General features: G+C 33.5%; 1 long non-coding RNA gene across 1 annotated transcript; it reads left to right on the top strand.

Moving 5' to 3' along the window:
* Positions 1–2,870: 2,870 nt before the first annotated feature.
* Positions 2,871–9,316, top strand: LOC138308457 (uncharacterized). The gene is made up of 2 exons (XR_011206135.1): positions 2,871–2,975; positions 7,738–9,316. It is a non-coding gene; the product is annotated as an uncharacterized lncRNA (long non-coding RNA).
* Positions 9,317–16,887: the final 7,571 nt, after the last annotated feature.

The raw sequence follows: 16,887 nt of genomic DNA, 5'->3' as shown, positions 1-16,887 counted from the left end.
TAATTGTGATTGGTTTGGAATATTCCTCCACCCCGCGGCACCAGGCCCACCCCGCCCCCCGGTACAGTATTGTGATTGTTTGGAATAATTAGGGACAGCGGATATAATGTATTGCCAGCCAGGATACAGTATTGTGATTGGTTGAAACAAGCATGCTATTTTTATGATAGTGTGTTCTGGATTGTACCATATCTTAACCTGTCCAGGAGACCTGTCATGCGTGATTGTTGGAAATATTGTAAACCTGCCAGGATACTGTATTGTGTTGTTGTAGTTGGAAGAATAGTATTCAACCAGTTCAGGATACTGTGTTGTGATTGCGTTGAATCTACTTAGACCCTGTCAGGAATCATACCTATTGGTGTTTCGGTTGAAATACTAACCAGTCAGGATATCTTGGTATTGTGATTGGTCAAGATTAATTAAACCAGCTAGGATACTTTATTGTGATTGGTTGAAATTTTAAACAGTTAAGGTTACTCGTATTGTGATTGGAGCTGGATTTAATTTAACCAGCCTGGTTACTGTTATTGTGATTGGTTGGATTAATATAAACTCTACGTCAAGGATACTTGTATTGTGATTGCACAGGTTTAGTTTGGAATATATCGCTGAGCAACAACATGATAGGGCTTTATGATTTTAAGTGTGCTTGATAATTTTATCGTATAGTATAGATACAATTCTGCTGTGAGATATTTGATTAGACATCGACTACAACATAGAGGTATGATAGGTTGGCCAGGGTATACATAATGATCTACAATTGTCTATATACATTGTTCAGCATGTATGTAGTTAGATTTGTCAGTCTGTAATAAACCAAAGTGTATAGTTCTTACTGAGATGGTGTATCCCTAATGAATACTGCTGATCTTCATCTTTTTACATGTCCATATTTCTATGTAAATGTCATTAATGTCACATATATTTTATTATCAGTATTTTATGTTTGGATATCAATAGTTACCCATTTTGCTTTTAATATCTAAAACATGTTATTGTACGTGTCATTTTAATCTACAAAGATTTTGTTTAAATGTCATTATTTTCTGTGAATGTCCATATTTCAGTTAATGTCATATAATTGTTAATGTCACAATTATTCCCTTTTTAATGTCACAATTTGGGTTAATATCATCATGTTAGTCATTTTAAATATCAAAACTTTCGGCAGCAGTCATATGATGATCATCCTAATGTCATATTTCAGTTAATGTCAACAATTTCTTGTTTATTAGTCACATTTATTCAGAGCAAGTCATATAATCATCTAATTGTCATATTTCAGAATTAATGTCATATTTTCAGTTGATTATCAACATTTCTTTTTATGACACTTTCGGGTAAATCAATTCTTCTGCGATGTTTAATGTATCGATCATTCTATACCCCTCTTTAAATTTCGTAATTTGATCCTAATTTTGTTCTCACGTATGCTCTATAATCGTTGCCTGTTTCTTCATGGCAGATGATGTGCCAGTTTGCTGTATTTCATTTATTGAATAATGTTATTAAATTATTTAATTATGAAAGACACCGGGAAAATATATTGCTGAGAAATTGACAGTGCAATAAACAAATTCCTACCCACGAATTAGGCTATCAAATAAGAATCTACAAAATATTTTCCACTGTGGAATTTAAACAAGGCTACAGATACATTTATCTGCAGATAGAAATATGACAATAATTTACATTACACTTACCAGGTAATTCTAGAAGGTTCTACACAGGTACACTGTATAATGGTTATTAAAACTTACCCCGTATGTTAGTGACACGAAATATTACATTTCACTGGATTAATCATAACACTACTATAATTATCCATACAATTCACTGGAATAATATGCGCACGACTGTATAACCAGGAAAATTTCGTTGAGTAAAATATTTGTTGGTTGCAGTGAATGCTACATGTATGGAAAACCCAAATCTTTAATAAAAAAAAAAAAAAAAAAAAAAAAATTTACAATAATGCCATAATTGTCCATCCTTTCATCGCGCACTCTACGAACCGTTTCTTATTCATGAATGATTTGAAAACCTCCAAAACATACAGTTTGCTTGCGAATAAATTATTTAACAACAGTTTCACTGTACAACTATGAAATACTAATTTTATGTATAATTTTAACCGAGTTTTGATCTATCATAAGTTACTTTTCTTTGTGTTTTCAGTCACTCATTACTTACATTGTTGGTGGATGCTGTGCCCAAGTGGTTTTTAGATGTCCACGAAATTGGAGCACAAAGCCACTTGCTACATCTGCGGTCTTGAGACACACAAAATGGTGCGGTCCTGCTAGTAAACTGGCGAAACTCCTTGGTCAAGTAGTTATTTTGTGGGACACACTGGACTTTCCTCTCACCACAACAAACCCTGGGCCCGTCTAATCATGACACTTGTGCTGTAAAAGGACCTAATAAAGTAACTAAGACACTTACATTGTAGTTTATTGCACACGGCATTCAAGAGAGTGAAAACAAAGGGTGGTTACTTTGATATAGTTGAAACAAAAGGGATGGTAATTTGATTAGAGTTGATACAAAGGGATCGGTAACTTGATATAGTGAACAAAGGGAGGTAACTATGTTAGTGTGAAACAATGGGAGGTAAACTCTGATAGTGTGAAAACAATCGGGCTGGTAACTTTAGATAGAGTGTAAAAAAGGGAGGTAACTTTGATGTGTGAAAAAAAGGGAGGGTAACTTTGATAGTGTGAAACATAGGGGATGGTAACTTTGAAGAGTTAACAAAGGGAGGTAACTTTGAAGGAAACTTTGATAGTATGTGAAACAAGGGATGTGACTCTTTGATAGTGAGCCTTAATAACAAAGGGGGTAACTTGTGAGGTAATTTGATAGAGTGAAACAAAGGGAGGTAACTTTTGATAGAGTGAAACAAAGGGAGGTAACTTTGATATAGTGAAACAAAGGGAGGTAACTTTGATAGAGTGAAACAAAGGGAGGTAACTTTTTGATATCGAGTGAAACAAAGCGAAGTGACTCTGATAAAGTGAAACGTTAAAAGGGAAGTAACTGACAGAGTGAAACAAAGGGAGGTTACTCTGATAGAGTGAAACAAAGGAAAGTAACTCTGTAAAAGTGAAATGAAGGGGAAGTAACTCTGATAGAATGAAACAAAGGGAGGTAACTCATATCGAGTGATACAAAGGGAAGCAACTCTGTAATAGTGAAAGAAGGGGAAGTAACACTGATAGAATGAAACAAAGGAAGTAAACTCTGATAGAGTGAAACAAAGGTAGCAGAAAACAGTAGATTTGGACAATCTATGATGAAATTAAGGCGCATGCCTTAGAAATATAGATATAGTCATTTAACTGTAAAAAAAATACATGAATACAAAATAATATATATTGATAAAGTAATCAGCACAGAACTTTATGCCAATTACATTGATATTTTATGTTAACAGATTTGGTCCATGTTCCTGAGCTCTATTACATGCATGTGTTAGTAATCAATGGTAACAACAAAAAAATTCCCTGAAAAAAATGTGCAAAATCCATAATGATTTTATAGCCCTAAATTGCAGAAAATGGTACTCATTTTTTTCTTTTTAGACCTTAAGCTTTAAAATTGACGCACTATCTTTCTACAATTGGCAAAAATAAGCCACAAATTTTCATTTCATAGGTCGATTAAAGGTGGATGTTTTCAATATTTTTGCACTAAACCCGACGCCATGGATTTTCCTTATCTCAAGTTAAGCTTAGCATTTACCTGTGTACTAAGGACACGTCAATTACGGAGGGTAGCCACAGAATTGTCAATAATTATAACCTCGATTTTGGTTTATGTTTTATTTTTGAAAAGAAAAAATGAATACTTGTACAACCGCATAGAAGCTTTTATCAGTTTGGATGCAACCCAATTTTTCAGAAGTATATGTTATTTTTAATATGTTTTATGCTATGGCTCAAAAACTGGCGGCTCCACCCACTTGATTAAAAAAATTATAGTGCCGTGGTCCTGGCTGTTTATTCTCTAGGTTTGCTTACATTGATACTCAGTTGTTATAACTTCTTTTTTTTCACTTTTGGTGCTCTCGACAAACACCAAATATTGGTATTGAAACTTTATGCGTCGAACAAAAATAGTGACATATCGGTTAACCGCGGTATCTTTAATAGTCAGCCGAGGTTCTGCCAATTTTCACTGGAATGGTACATTTTGATTGATTTTACTCTCAATCAGGCAACATAGGGGAGGGTAATGTTTAAAATATTAAACAGTCCTATAACTCTGTCTTTACTGAAATAAAATGGATTTGAATATTGCAACTGTGTTTATTTTTGAGATTCTCTCTCTTTGACATGCACCGTGGAAATAAAATACAAGGATTTCACTCAATATTTGACCGTCTGCATGTATGACGTCATAATTACTATGACGTCATCAGTAACCATGACATTATCCAAGTGTGTATCTATGACGTCATTAAATACTCAATGACGTCACAAATAAGGTCAGAAGACAAACCTAGCTTATACTGTTGCTCTGCAACATGAATAAACTGATTCTGATATCTAAATAATGACAATGACATTCAAGGATTTGGAAATTTCATGTAATATGACTATTATTTTGGTTTTGTATTTCTTACACCTGGAAATAAGCATTTTCATGAATAATCTGTAAAAGTCTCCGCCACCCCTATATTTTTATCAAAAAATATAGACTCTTTTTTCCTCATATAATTAAGAATATTGGTAATAATTAGACAATATACCGGCCTTGCCGCACACTCAAATTTCTGACAAATACATGCATTTTTGAGATCAAGACAAGTTAAATAGTGTTTTTTAAACAGAGAAAATCACAAAAAAATCACTATTGCTCTAAGTTTCCATGGATACCGGGCAATAAATCAAGTTAAAATAAATCAGAATTCATGCAATATGGGTTGTATAACATCCAATAAGTTATAATGATGTTTGTTTTCAAACAAATGAAAGCAAAATGAATTTTAGCCAAATTATTTAACAATAAGCATGTATAATACATGCCATGAAAATGAGCAAATAAGCCAATTTACCTCCCCTTTACCCATCCCATATGTGAAAATCATGATTTCTCCCTGTCTATGACCTGTTTTCTTGAGGTTCCCAGCTATAATGAACAGAGGCGCTGCTTATTTACAACCGACAATGCACTTCCTTCGAAAACCTCTTTTTCCATGCAGTATAAGGTAGCAGAAAACAGTAGATTTGGACAATCTATGAAATTAAGGCGCATGCTTTAGAAATATAGATATAGTCATTTAACTGTAAAAAATACCTGTACAAAAGTATATATATAATTAATCACACAACTTTTGCAATTACAATTTGATATTTTGATACAGATTTGGCCATGTTCTGCGCTTATTCATGCATGTGAATACCATGGTAACAACAAAAAAATACCTGAAAAATTGCAAAATATCATGATTTTTAGCCCAAAATTGCAGAAAATTGTACTCAATTTTTTTCTTAAGACCTACCTTAAATTGAGCACTTCTATCACAATGGCAAAATAAGCCAATTTATTTCATAGGTCGATTAGGTGGATTTTTCAATATTTTTGCCTAAACCCGCGCCATGGATTTTCCTTCAAGTAAAGCTAGCATTTCCGGTCAAGACGCACTTCCGGAGGAGCCCAGAATTGTAATCTCTAACCCATTTTTGTTATGTTTATTTTTGAAAAAAATGAAACTTATATCAAACCCTCCATATTGGATGCACCAATTTCAGAATATATTTGATTTTTAATTGTTTATGCATTGCTCAAAACAGGGGCTCCCCACTTAATAAAAATATAGACCGTGGCCAGGCTGTTCTTCTCTGGTTTGCTACCTTATACACCAAGTTATAACTTTCTAAGCTTCTCGAAAACCCAAATATTGTCTTGAACATGATGCGACGAACAAAATGACATATCCGGTTAACGCGTATCTTTAATAGTCACCGAGTACTGCCAATTTCCCTGAATGGTACATTTTGATTGATTTTCCTCTCAAACAAGCAACAAGGGGAGGTAATTTTGAAAATTAAAAGTCCTATAACTCTGTCATTTACTGAAATAAAATGGATTTGAATATTGAATGTGTTATTTTGAGATTCTCTCTATGACATGCAGTGGAAAAAACAAGGATTTCATCAATATTGACCCTGCTGTATGACGTCATAATTACTATGACGTCATCAGTAACCATGGCATTATCAGTGTGTATCTATGACGTCATAAATATTCAATGACGTCACAAATAAGGTCAGAAACCCTACTTATACTGTTGCTCTGCAACAGATAAACTGATTCTGATATCTAAATAATGACATGACATCAAGGATTTGGAAATTTCATGAATATGACATTATGGTTTTGTATTCTTACCCTGGAAATAAGCATTTTCATGAATAATCTGTAAAAGTCTCCGCCACCCCTATTTTATCAAAAATAGACTCTTTTTTCCTCATATAATTAAGAAATTGGTAATAATAGACAATACCGGCCTTGCCGCACACTCAATTTCTGACAAATACATGCATTTTTGAGATCAAGACAAGTTAAATAGTGTTTTTACAGAGAAAATCACAAAATAACACTATTGCTCTAAGTTTCCATGGATACCGGGCAATAAATCAAGTTAAAATAATCAGAATTCATGCAATATGGGTTGTATAACATCCAATAAGTTATAATGAGTTTGTTTTCAAACAAATGAAAGCAAAATGAATTTTAGCCAAATTATTTAACAATAAGCATGTATACATGCCATGAAAATGAGCAAATAAGCCAATTACCTCCCCTTACCCATCCCATGTGAAAATCATGATTTTCTCCCTGTCTATGACCTGTTTTCTTGAGGTTCCCAGCTATAATGAACAGAGGCGCTGCTTATTTACAACCGACAATGCACTTCCTTCGAAAACCTCTTTTTCCATGCAGTATAAGGTAGCAGAAAACAGTAGATTTGGACAATCTATGAAATTAAGGCGCATGCTTTAGAAATATAGATATAGTCATTTAACTGTAAAAAATACCTGTACAAAAGTATATATATAATTAATCAGCACAACTTTTGCAATTACAATTTGATATTTTGATAAAGATTTGGCCATATTCTGCGCTTATTCATGCATGTGAATACCATGGTAACAACAAAAAAAAATACCTGAAAAATTGCAAAATATCATGATTTTTAGCCCAAAATTGCAGAAAATTGTACTCAATTTTTTTCTTAAGACCTACCTTAAATTGAGCACTTCTATCACAATGGCAAAATAAGCCAATTTATTTCATAGGTCGATTAGGTGGATTTTTCAATATTTTTGCCTAAACCCGCGCCATGGATTTTCCTTCAAGTAAAGCTAGCATTTCCGGTCAAGACGCACTTCCGGAGGAGCCCAGAATTGTAATCTCTAACCCATTTTTGTTATGTTTATTTTTGAAAAAAATGAAACTTATATCAAACCCTCCATATTGGATGCACCAATTTCAGAATATATTTGATTTTTAATTGTTTATGCATTGCTCAAAACAGGGGCTCCCCACTTAATAAAAATATAGACCGTGGCCAGGCTGTTCTTCTCTGGTTTGCTACCAAAGGAAAGTAACTCATATAGAGTGATACAAAGGGAAGCAACTCTGTAATAGTGAAAGAAGGGGAAGTAACTCTGATAGAATGAAACAAAGGGAGGTAACTCATATCGAGTGATACAAAGGGAGGTAACTCTGATAAAGTGAAAGAAGGGGAAGTAACTGATAGAATGAAACAAAGGGAAGTAACTCATATCGAGTGATACAAAGGGAAGCAACTCTGTAATAGTGAAAGAAGGGGAAGTAACACTGATAGAATAAAACAAAGGAAAGTAACTCATATAGAATGAAACAAAGGGAAGTAACTCTGATTGACTGAAACAAAGGGAGGTAACTCTGAAAGAGTGAAACAAAGAAAAGTTACTCTGTAAGACTGAAATAAGGGGAAGTAACTCTGATAGAAAGGGAAGTAACACTGATAGAGTGAAACAAAGGTAGGTAATTCTGATAGAGTGAACAAAGGGAGATAACTATAACTCTGATAGATAGGAATGTAATTTTACTACAAACGACACTGACTACTGGTGTGAAATCCTCTGAGTATGGAGGCTTGGCTGCCTTTCTACAGTGGCCATTAAACCAAGTGCCAATATGTAATTTTTGTGTAATTTATAAGCATTGTCATGGTAATATTGTCATGGTAACATTAGTTTATATTATAAGCTTTGTCATGGTAAAATTGGTTTATATTTTATATATTTTAGATTTGTTAAGTAAATCTTTGAATTTTAAATTTTCATTTTTCTATGATACTTTTCTATAACCCCATATTGAAAGGCAGTTTGAATTACACCGCCTTAAAATAGGACATATAAGTCTGTTTTTAATATTGAATAGTCCCATTAATTTAGTTTTGTATAGAATTTTATGTAATCGATAACATATGAATAAAAGTTTTTCAACTCTGAATTCTAATTTTATAGATGATTTAAAATTTCATTTGAAAATTTTTATCTTTTTACATGTAACTACATGTATGTTTTTATGTAAATTTGATAATTTTTTGACACAACATTAATTTGATTTAGAGAGATTTTGTTGTACATGTATGCATTTGTAGTTTGCTTGAACCTAACTTCATAAATACGAATGTAATTCGCTATCATGTCTGTTTGACATAGATTGATAAGAGCTTTGATATATTGTGATTTAGTATGATGATAATGTAAACCAAGTAGATATTTTGAAATTCTTTCCTGAAGAAATGGCCAGTATATTAAACTGTTAATCTTAAACAATTGAAATAAATACAAAACTTTTGACAGCTGTTAAGTATTTTCCTATGAAGATAATTAACTTCTGATTTTCACAGATCGAGGCGAAAACGTTCCTCGTAATTTGTTGATATGTTTTTAGAAATAATGATGATGTTTAAGGGTGTGTGGTCAAACACGTGCTGCTATGAAGTGTGAAATGTAATTTAAATAACTAGCTAAATTTGCTGTTTCTCTTTAGTAATTTAATGAAGTGAATATAAAACCAGTCGTTGATTTTCTTATCAATTTGTCAATATGAAAATTATGGCACATAAACTTGGACTCTGATCTCTGGTTTGAGATTGATTTGTTCTGTCCTGTTCATTCTGCCATGTATTTCTGAAGCTGATGTGTTTTGTTAGTACTTGTATTGATCACTATATGAGCCACACATCGCTGTATCATACATGTACATTGGTTTTCGTTCAAATCCATTAAATCATCATTAAGTCTCTAACAGTTTTGTTGTCTGTTACATATGCAATATGACTGCTATTCCAAGTTTAATTTTAGAGACGTCATATATATGTATATGAAGTTTTTGATAAAGAAAAATATATTGTCGATGGTGGAGCATTTTAGAAATTATTATTTATGCATGAAACTTCCCGAATATTGCCGGAAATTCCTTCATTATTTAGTCAAATACAATGAAAGTTAAGCTAATTACTTTTGCGACTCAATATAATTATCGATCTCGTTTTACAACACTATTTTACTGTTTCGGCCTTTACAAGTTATACGTGTAACTTAAGTACTACCAATTATATTATTAAATATAATATTAAAAGCTGTTGTAATAAATTTAGGATATAGTAAATATAAAATAATAATGAATATATAATAAACTACAATGTATTGCATGTGAAACGTTGCAATATTCATAAAGTTTAAATTTTTGTTCTAAAAAATAGATATTTTTTCAATAATACAAAATATATGTACAAAAAATAAATACATGTTCATAAAAATAAATATTATTTAGAAAAGAAAATACATGTATATGTTAAAAAAAATAAACAAATGTTCATAAAAATAAATATATGTTCAAAATATTAAATGTATGGTCAAAAAATAAGTACATGATGATAAAAATTAAATATATGTGCTTAAAAATTAATAAATATGTTCATAAAAAAAAGTAAATATTTTTATCGTCTTTACTATATGTTATTTACTGTACATATGTTTTGTATTATTTAACAAATATTTATTTTTCTAAAACAAATATAAATTTTAATAATATAATTCACCTGCCATAACGATGTTCATTTTACATTTGTATTTCCACAATGAAAAACCATATAAGAAGTACACCTTCCTAAGTAAAATATCATGAAAACTAAATTGATAAATATGCATATTAATCTGTTGGAACGGCAAACCAACACACGTGAAAGGCATTTAGACTATCCACTTAGTATAACAATACGGTATCAATTAGCTTAGATCTATTAATTCAATCTACACAGCTTTCACAAGGGAATGGATTAAAACCAACAAAGGTTTTTTACAAGATTTATTAAATATTAATCTCATTGGCTTTGCAATATACGTAAATACCTATTGTTAGGAGCGATGTTCCCAGGCTGTGCTAATTCTGAACCCTTCAAAACTATATCCTCACAACATTCCGAGACAAGATTAAGTTGGGATATTCTAAATGAAAAACCGAATAAATCCTGATTACGGAATATTTGTCGGTGCCGGATTTTACGATTTAGCAGTGATTGGGAGATGAAGTGTTATTAATCATTGATTAAAACCTTACTTTCCTTATAACAGGAGGAAATCTAGCTGTCATACCGGGGATCGAACCCGGGACCACTGAATCGGTGGGGACAATCTTGAGGTGCTCAAAACTTTTTTCGAGAAATTAAAAAACTGATTTTTTCAGTATTGATTTTTTTAAGTCCGTATATTGTACGCTAACAACTGGTTTAGAGGAAAAGCAAACCCTTGTTGTACTTCTAACAACTGTCATCGTTTGAGAATGTGCTTTTCTACTTCTATATGACAGTTACATTCGCAATAAAGAGAGGCAAATTGCTTTGACCGCAAAAATCATATGACCACACACATTCTACCCACAGTAAACGGTCCGGACAATACCATTAGGTGATGGCATATGGCCGAAGGTGACCACTATCCATCTGCTGTTCTATTGCGAGCCCTTGACCCCTAGGGCCCGCGTGTTTATAAAGGCATTAGCACCGTCTGTACGGCCATTGAAAACCGTGCTCGGGTAGGGTGTTGTAAAAATGTTTTATATGCTGTAACTTGTGTAAACTCTACATTCTAAAATGTTGATTTATCGAATCTCACCTAATTGCAAAAAGTTAATCTTATATCTAAAATATATAAAAAGGATTGTAACAGTGCATAAATTATGTGTTCTTGCAAATAAAACCTTGTACATGTTTATCAGTGCAGTTTTAAGGTTTTCACAGCTGAATACATTTGTACATCAAACCTTATGGTTTTCAATAGTTTACTGAAGAAAAAGCATGTCAATAGTTTCGCCCATTTGAACGTCTTTTAGTTGGCATTCATAGCCATAATGAGTGACAGCTGGTGTTGATATTAGCTATGAATGCCAACTGAAAGACGTTCTATACTTATATTTAAATATGGTTACAATTTTATGATGAAATCCCAAGGGATTTTGCATCTATAATAATTAATGAATTAATCATTCGTTATTGTCATGGATGGAACAGCCATTTTCCGTGATCGTCACAACGATAATGACGTCATAGTTGGTTCATAGACTATATGAATGCAAACTGCGCTTGGTGAGGTTACATAGTGGGACTGCAGTGAAACTGTAAATATAAAACGTTAAACCCAATCCAGTGTTGCTAATGAATTTAAAACGAACCTCTGTAATTAATTTCTACAACTTATATTGTCCATATGTGAATAAAAATCTGTTTAATTGTTTAATTGTCAATGATTCAGATAAAAATTCTAAACCAACGGTCGGTTTATGATAAGAGTATACGCTGATTTTTGTGAGAAAGCTCACGTCTACCTTACATCGAAGCAAGTCAATCCCCACATGTTATATAATTCAATTTTATTCAATGAAATTTTAACGACGTTGTGTCCGCCAAGCAGACGTGACGTCACAAACGACGGCGTCTATTTGTTATACGTCATGAGATGCGTTTGTAACGAGCAATGTTGATTTATAAAACTGTATTTTTGGTTCTATAGCCGTTAAATAAACATTTCGAAAGTGTTATCTGCGGCCCGCCTTATCACTTGTAGACAGATGTTTCCACAGCATGAAATCTTATGTCGTGCCTGATGTATTTGGAAAAGACATTTAGATATGTTTTGAAGATGCTACATTGTACACCGCCAACGATTGATTGCACAGACAACAAAATCGAGCTAAAAAAATTGTTTTATTTGTATTTATGTGTTAATTAGTCATTTTAAAAGCATTCAACGCCTTTCAGTTGGCATTCAGAGCCAATATGAATTCCAAGTGGACAAAGGCATATTCCATGAAGCACTAGAGACGGAAATGTAAATATTTTGTTATCAAATCGTGTATTTTGCTTAATTGGTCAATTATTGTCTTATGCTCTGTAGCCGATGGGGCATCTTTAAGCTTATTATGTTACTATACCATATATGAATTTGATTCGTATGTAAGTTAGGTAGTTGAATGATGTATAAGTATTGTTCGCAGTAAAAACAAATACTTTTCTGATATTTCACCAAATTTCACTTTTCTGATATTTCACCAAATTCTTCTATTTTAGCTGGGCGCTTGAGAAAGCATAGACATGTGATCAGTACGTTCCAATACCCTATCAATGTGATAATCAATTTACTAAGATTCTCGCCATGTTTATCGATATCATAATCTATTTTCCGCCATGTTTGATACGATAACTTCTTTGGTAACACATTTATGTTGATCATGGCAGGATACAGACTTTTATTATTAAATCATTGTAATTCCGCATATGTCAGTCCGGCTTTGGTTCTGGGTGTAGTTGGTACTGATTGTGATCAAGTATTTATACCAACAACACATCAGGACCCAAACACCTCATTTCTCTTCTATAATTCATAACTAACTGTAATCTAGTTAACACGTCCTCAGGACAGCAAAGTAACACAGGATAGAGAAAAAATATCCACATATACGCTTTGTCGCGCTTCTGTTATTCCTGTGAACTTTCTGTACACTTTCTAACTTTCTTAAAGGCCGACCACCTTTCCGAAACGGCTTTTAATTTGTAAAATGGGAATGTAAAACAAGATCGTTAATTTTGTAGAGTCGCAAAAGTTATTAACTTAACGTTTATACTACACGTATCATCACCTTCTGAAAAAAAATGATTAAAAATTAAATAGATAACATGTTAATTTTCATAACGCGGGTAGTCTGATGATTCCCGTCGTCGTCCTAAATGCCGCGCGGTAGTTGATTATCACTGTGCCAGACGGCAAAACAGTAAAATGAATCTCCAATGTTATCATATAATACGCAGGATATATTGTTTACGTTTGGTGTTGTCACCTTATCTTAGGTCATCGGTATATATTTTCTTCGTGTATATTATTTAAAGGCCCACTACCTTTCCGAAACGGCTTTTAATTTTTAAAATGGGAATGTAAAACAAGATCGATAATTTTGTAGAGTCCTAAAAATTATTAACTTACCGTTAATACTACATTTATCATCACCTTCTGAACGATTTGATTAAAATAAATAAAATGTTTATTTTCATAACGCGGGTCGTATTATGTTTCCCGCCGTCGTCCTAAATACCGCGCGGTAGTTGACTATCACTGCGCCAGACGGCAAAACAGTGAATTGACTCTCCACTGTTTTCATATATTACGCAGGCAATCTTGCATATGTTTGGTGTCGTAACCTTATTTTAGATCATCGGTATGCATTGTCTGGTGTTATTAATGTTTTTTAAGAAACATTTATGTTTGCTCCGGAAAAGTAGTAGGCCGATGAATATTATAGTTGGCTGATGCCACTAAACTCACATATTGGGAATGTTGAATAAACTTTGTCATTACTGAAATGTTTGTTCGCTGTACCGCTACACTGTGTCTTAAGCAAATAGGCAATGTTTTGGGATATTAAAAGAAAAGACAAATACAATTTTACTGTACACGCGCGTAGTTCCTTACGCCAATTATCATTGTTACATTCGAAACCCCTCGACTAGAACTGATGGTGATGTGAAGAACACTCGATGAGTTCCGATCGTCAAAGTAAATTGGCGCGACTATTTGTGAGAATTTGAAGATTCAACCGTTGAGAGGGGGAAAAAAGCCATAATTTCCTATCGTGTATAGTTTGATTGATTTTGAAATGATTTCATTTTGGCTAGCAAGCAATTGGGGTTCATCAATGCATGACTTTCATCATGTCAAATAATATCGTAGCGTGAGAAAGTACGTTACTATGATACATGACATACACGTACGAAGTAGGGATGCCACGCTGGTACCGTTGCAGCGCCTCGAAGAACGCTCAGGTGTGAAGCCTTATTATATTAAGTATCTGGGAATCCAGGTGAGAATAGCGGTCAAGACAGGTGAGAATTGTCCCGGTGTCTGGTCAAACATCAATAAACCATTAATGATGTATACTGGATGGTCACTCCAAGACAAACGAATTACGCCCTTTGTTTCCAGGCGCTTCTGTGTATGGTAGTGCGTTTCAGCAGAACACGACTGTATTATTCAGGTTCGTTGCTCCTCGCGGCGCGTTCTATACTCTCCCCATTGCGTAGCCGCTGATGATTAACGGTCATTGTAAAGTTAGGTTTTATTGTCATAATGGCAACTTTATATGATCTGTTGGGGAAACGAAACGATAAAATCGAAAAGCAGAGGTACCACACAAAACCGCAGAGAGAGGGAAAATTGACGAGGGGTCCCGGGGGTATTGTTTGGTGAACAAGCGATGTTAAACAAGGCAGTTAAAAGGATACAGAATGCTTGTACTTAACACGAGGTGGTTGTATAGCGCTAATTGACCACCAGACGAACCTGTCATCAACATAGATTTTGTAACTTTGCACAAATATGGACATAAACGAGAGTTTAACTTATTCAGTTTAACCCACAGGGATCTGCGAATCAGTAACAGATCATGATATATAAACATGGACCCACCAGATTGCCCTAAAACCATTTTTAGACTTTTTAGAGGTCTAGATAAAAAAAAACCGATAAAAAGCATACCTACATGGTACTATATGATTTTTATCGTTTTTTATCTAGACTTCTAAAACGTCTAAAAACGGTCTTAGGGCACTCTGGTGGGTCCATGATTATATAATCTGTAACTAATTCTCAGATCCATGTGGTTTAACCGACAATAAAAATGCACATAAAAATAGTTAAAGTGAACAGTCGGGCAAGGATGGCTAAAGTCGGTAAAAATGGTGTGAATGTATCCAGTATAATTTCTTATGAAATGGAAAAATAAAATCTCTCGTCAAAATCTGTCTGCGTACGAAGAAATTAATTTAAAGTATGGAAATTCTAAAACGTCCTCCCGGCTCACTATGTCCGTGGTTACATTTCCACGCAGCCTCGCTTTCAATGCTTTCAACTTTTCTTTACTTTAATGGTCAGAACTGGGAAACTAAGCAGAACTTGGCCGTCGTATTAATATGTGAGAACTTTTGGAAGGCCAATGAACGCATTTAGACTGGTTTTCTTTGCCTGACTATTCACTTTAAATAATATTTGAGAATGTTTTTAATTTTAGTACAAGAAGAATTCAAGCCAATTAAAAGATGTCGACACGTCGACTATACATACACCCTAGTCTAGCACTATTTTCCATTTATCTATTGTAATACCGTTGTATCCTCAATAACAGGGGCCTGTGTTCGTAATCTAGTGTGTTTATCCGTTAAAATGTACTTCTGCGAGGTTCCGTTCTGAACCCCTCATTATTGATACAGGTTGAAGCACTGTCAGATGTCAGTAATGAAAAAAGTTATACGAGTAAATGAGACATCAATTTTATTCTCATGTTTTAACGAGTAAACTCCTAAAACCTGATTGTGTACCATGTAGGTAAAACTTAAAATACTTTAGCTGCTCCCTGCCAATTTAATTTCCCACGATGAAACAATAGAATTTTATTTTGGTTGAACAAAGAAAATTATTGACAAATCAATGGGATAAAAGTTTTCTTTGTTGAACCTGGTTAACGTCTTAACTTAATCTTATGGAAAAGTCTCCTTCTAATCCTAATCCCGTTATATAGTCGATTTAGAGTCGCTCTCAGATTATTCGGACGGGTCCGTTGCGGATCACGGATCAGTATCCTTTGATGTAGTGCGGTTAAATCCGTGATCTGTGCGGTTTTAGGCGTAATACGTGTAGAGAAGAGGACGTGGTTCCTTGGCTGTTATGTACGCTATCGGGCCGTTCAGAGAGTCCTTCCTAATAGTAAATACACAACCTCCGTAATACACTTACAGGTGCTTCTCAAAATATTCTTACACACCAAGAGCCGATTATCATTTTATTTCCTTTCGTTTTCTTTCTGTACTTTCTCATTTCGTTATGTTTGTGTACTTCCATTGAGTTCTTTTGTTACAGTAGTCGTTTTGACGTAATTTTCTTCATTTTATCCCCCCCCTCCCAACAAACTAATTTCTAGTTTCGATATTGTCGATTTTGGTTTTCTTTTCTTTGTTTATCCTTTTTTTCTTTTCTTTTCTTTTTTTTTTTTTTTTTTTTTTGCATTTGGAAAGGGTGAGATAAGTAGACAGGAACAAACGTATAATAAACATTTAAAAATATTTTGGAACATAAACAACTAATACGTTACCTCTACCATCATTTGATTTTGACTTATTTGCAAAGATAAAATAAATTTTAACTGACGGTACAAAACAAATAGACCCACAAAACTTACCAAAAATTGGAACCAAAAAAACCGATACTAAAGATGACATTATAACCTTAGACAAATGAATATTGATTTAAACATATTTAATTTATATCAAAT

The sequence above is a fragment of the Argopecten irradians genome, chromosome 15, assembly GCF_041381155.1.
Source record: "Argopecten irradians isolate NY chromosome 15, Ai_NY, whole genome shotgun sequence".
NCBI lineage: Eukaryota > Metazoa > Mollusca > Bivalvia > Pectinida > Pectinidae > Argopecten > Argopecten irradians.
The sequence above is the reverse complement of the archived record's forward strand: the minus strand, read 5'-3'. Positions and strand labels throughout refer to the sequence as shown.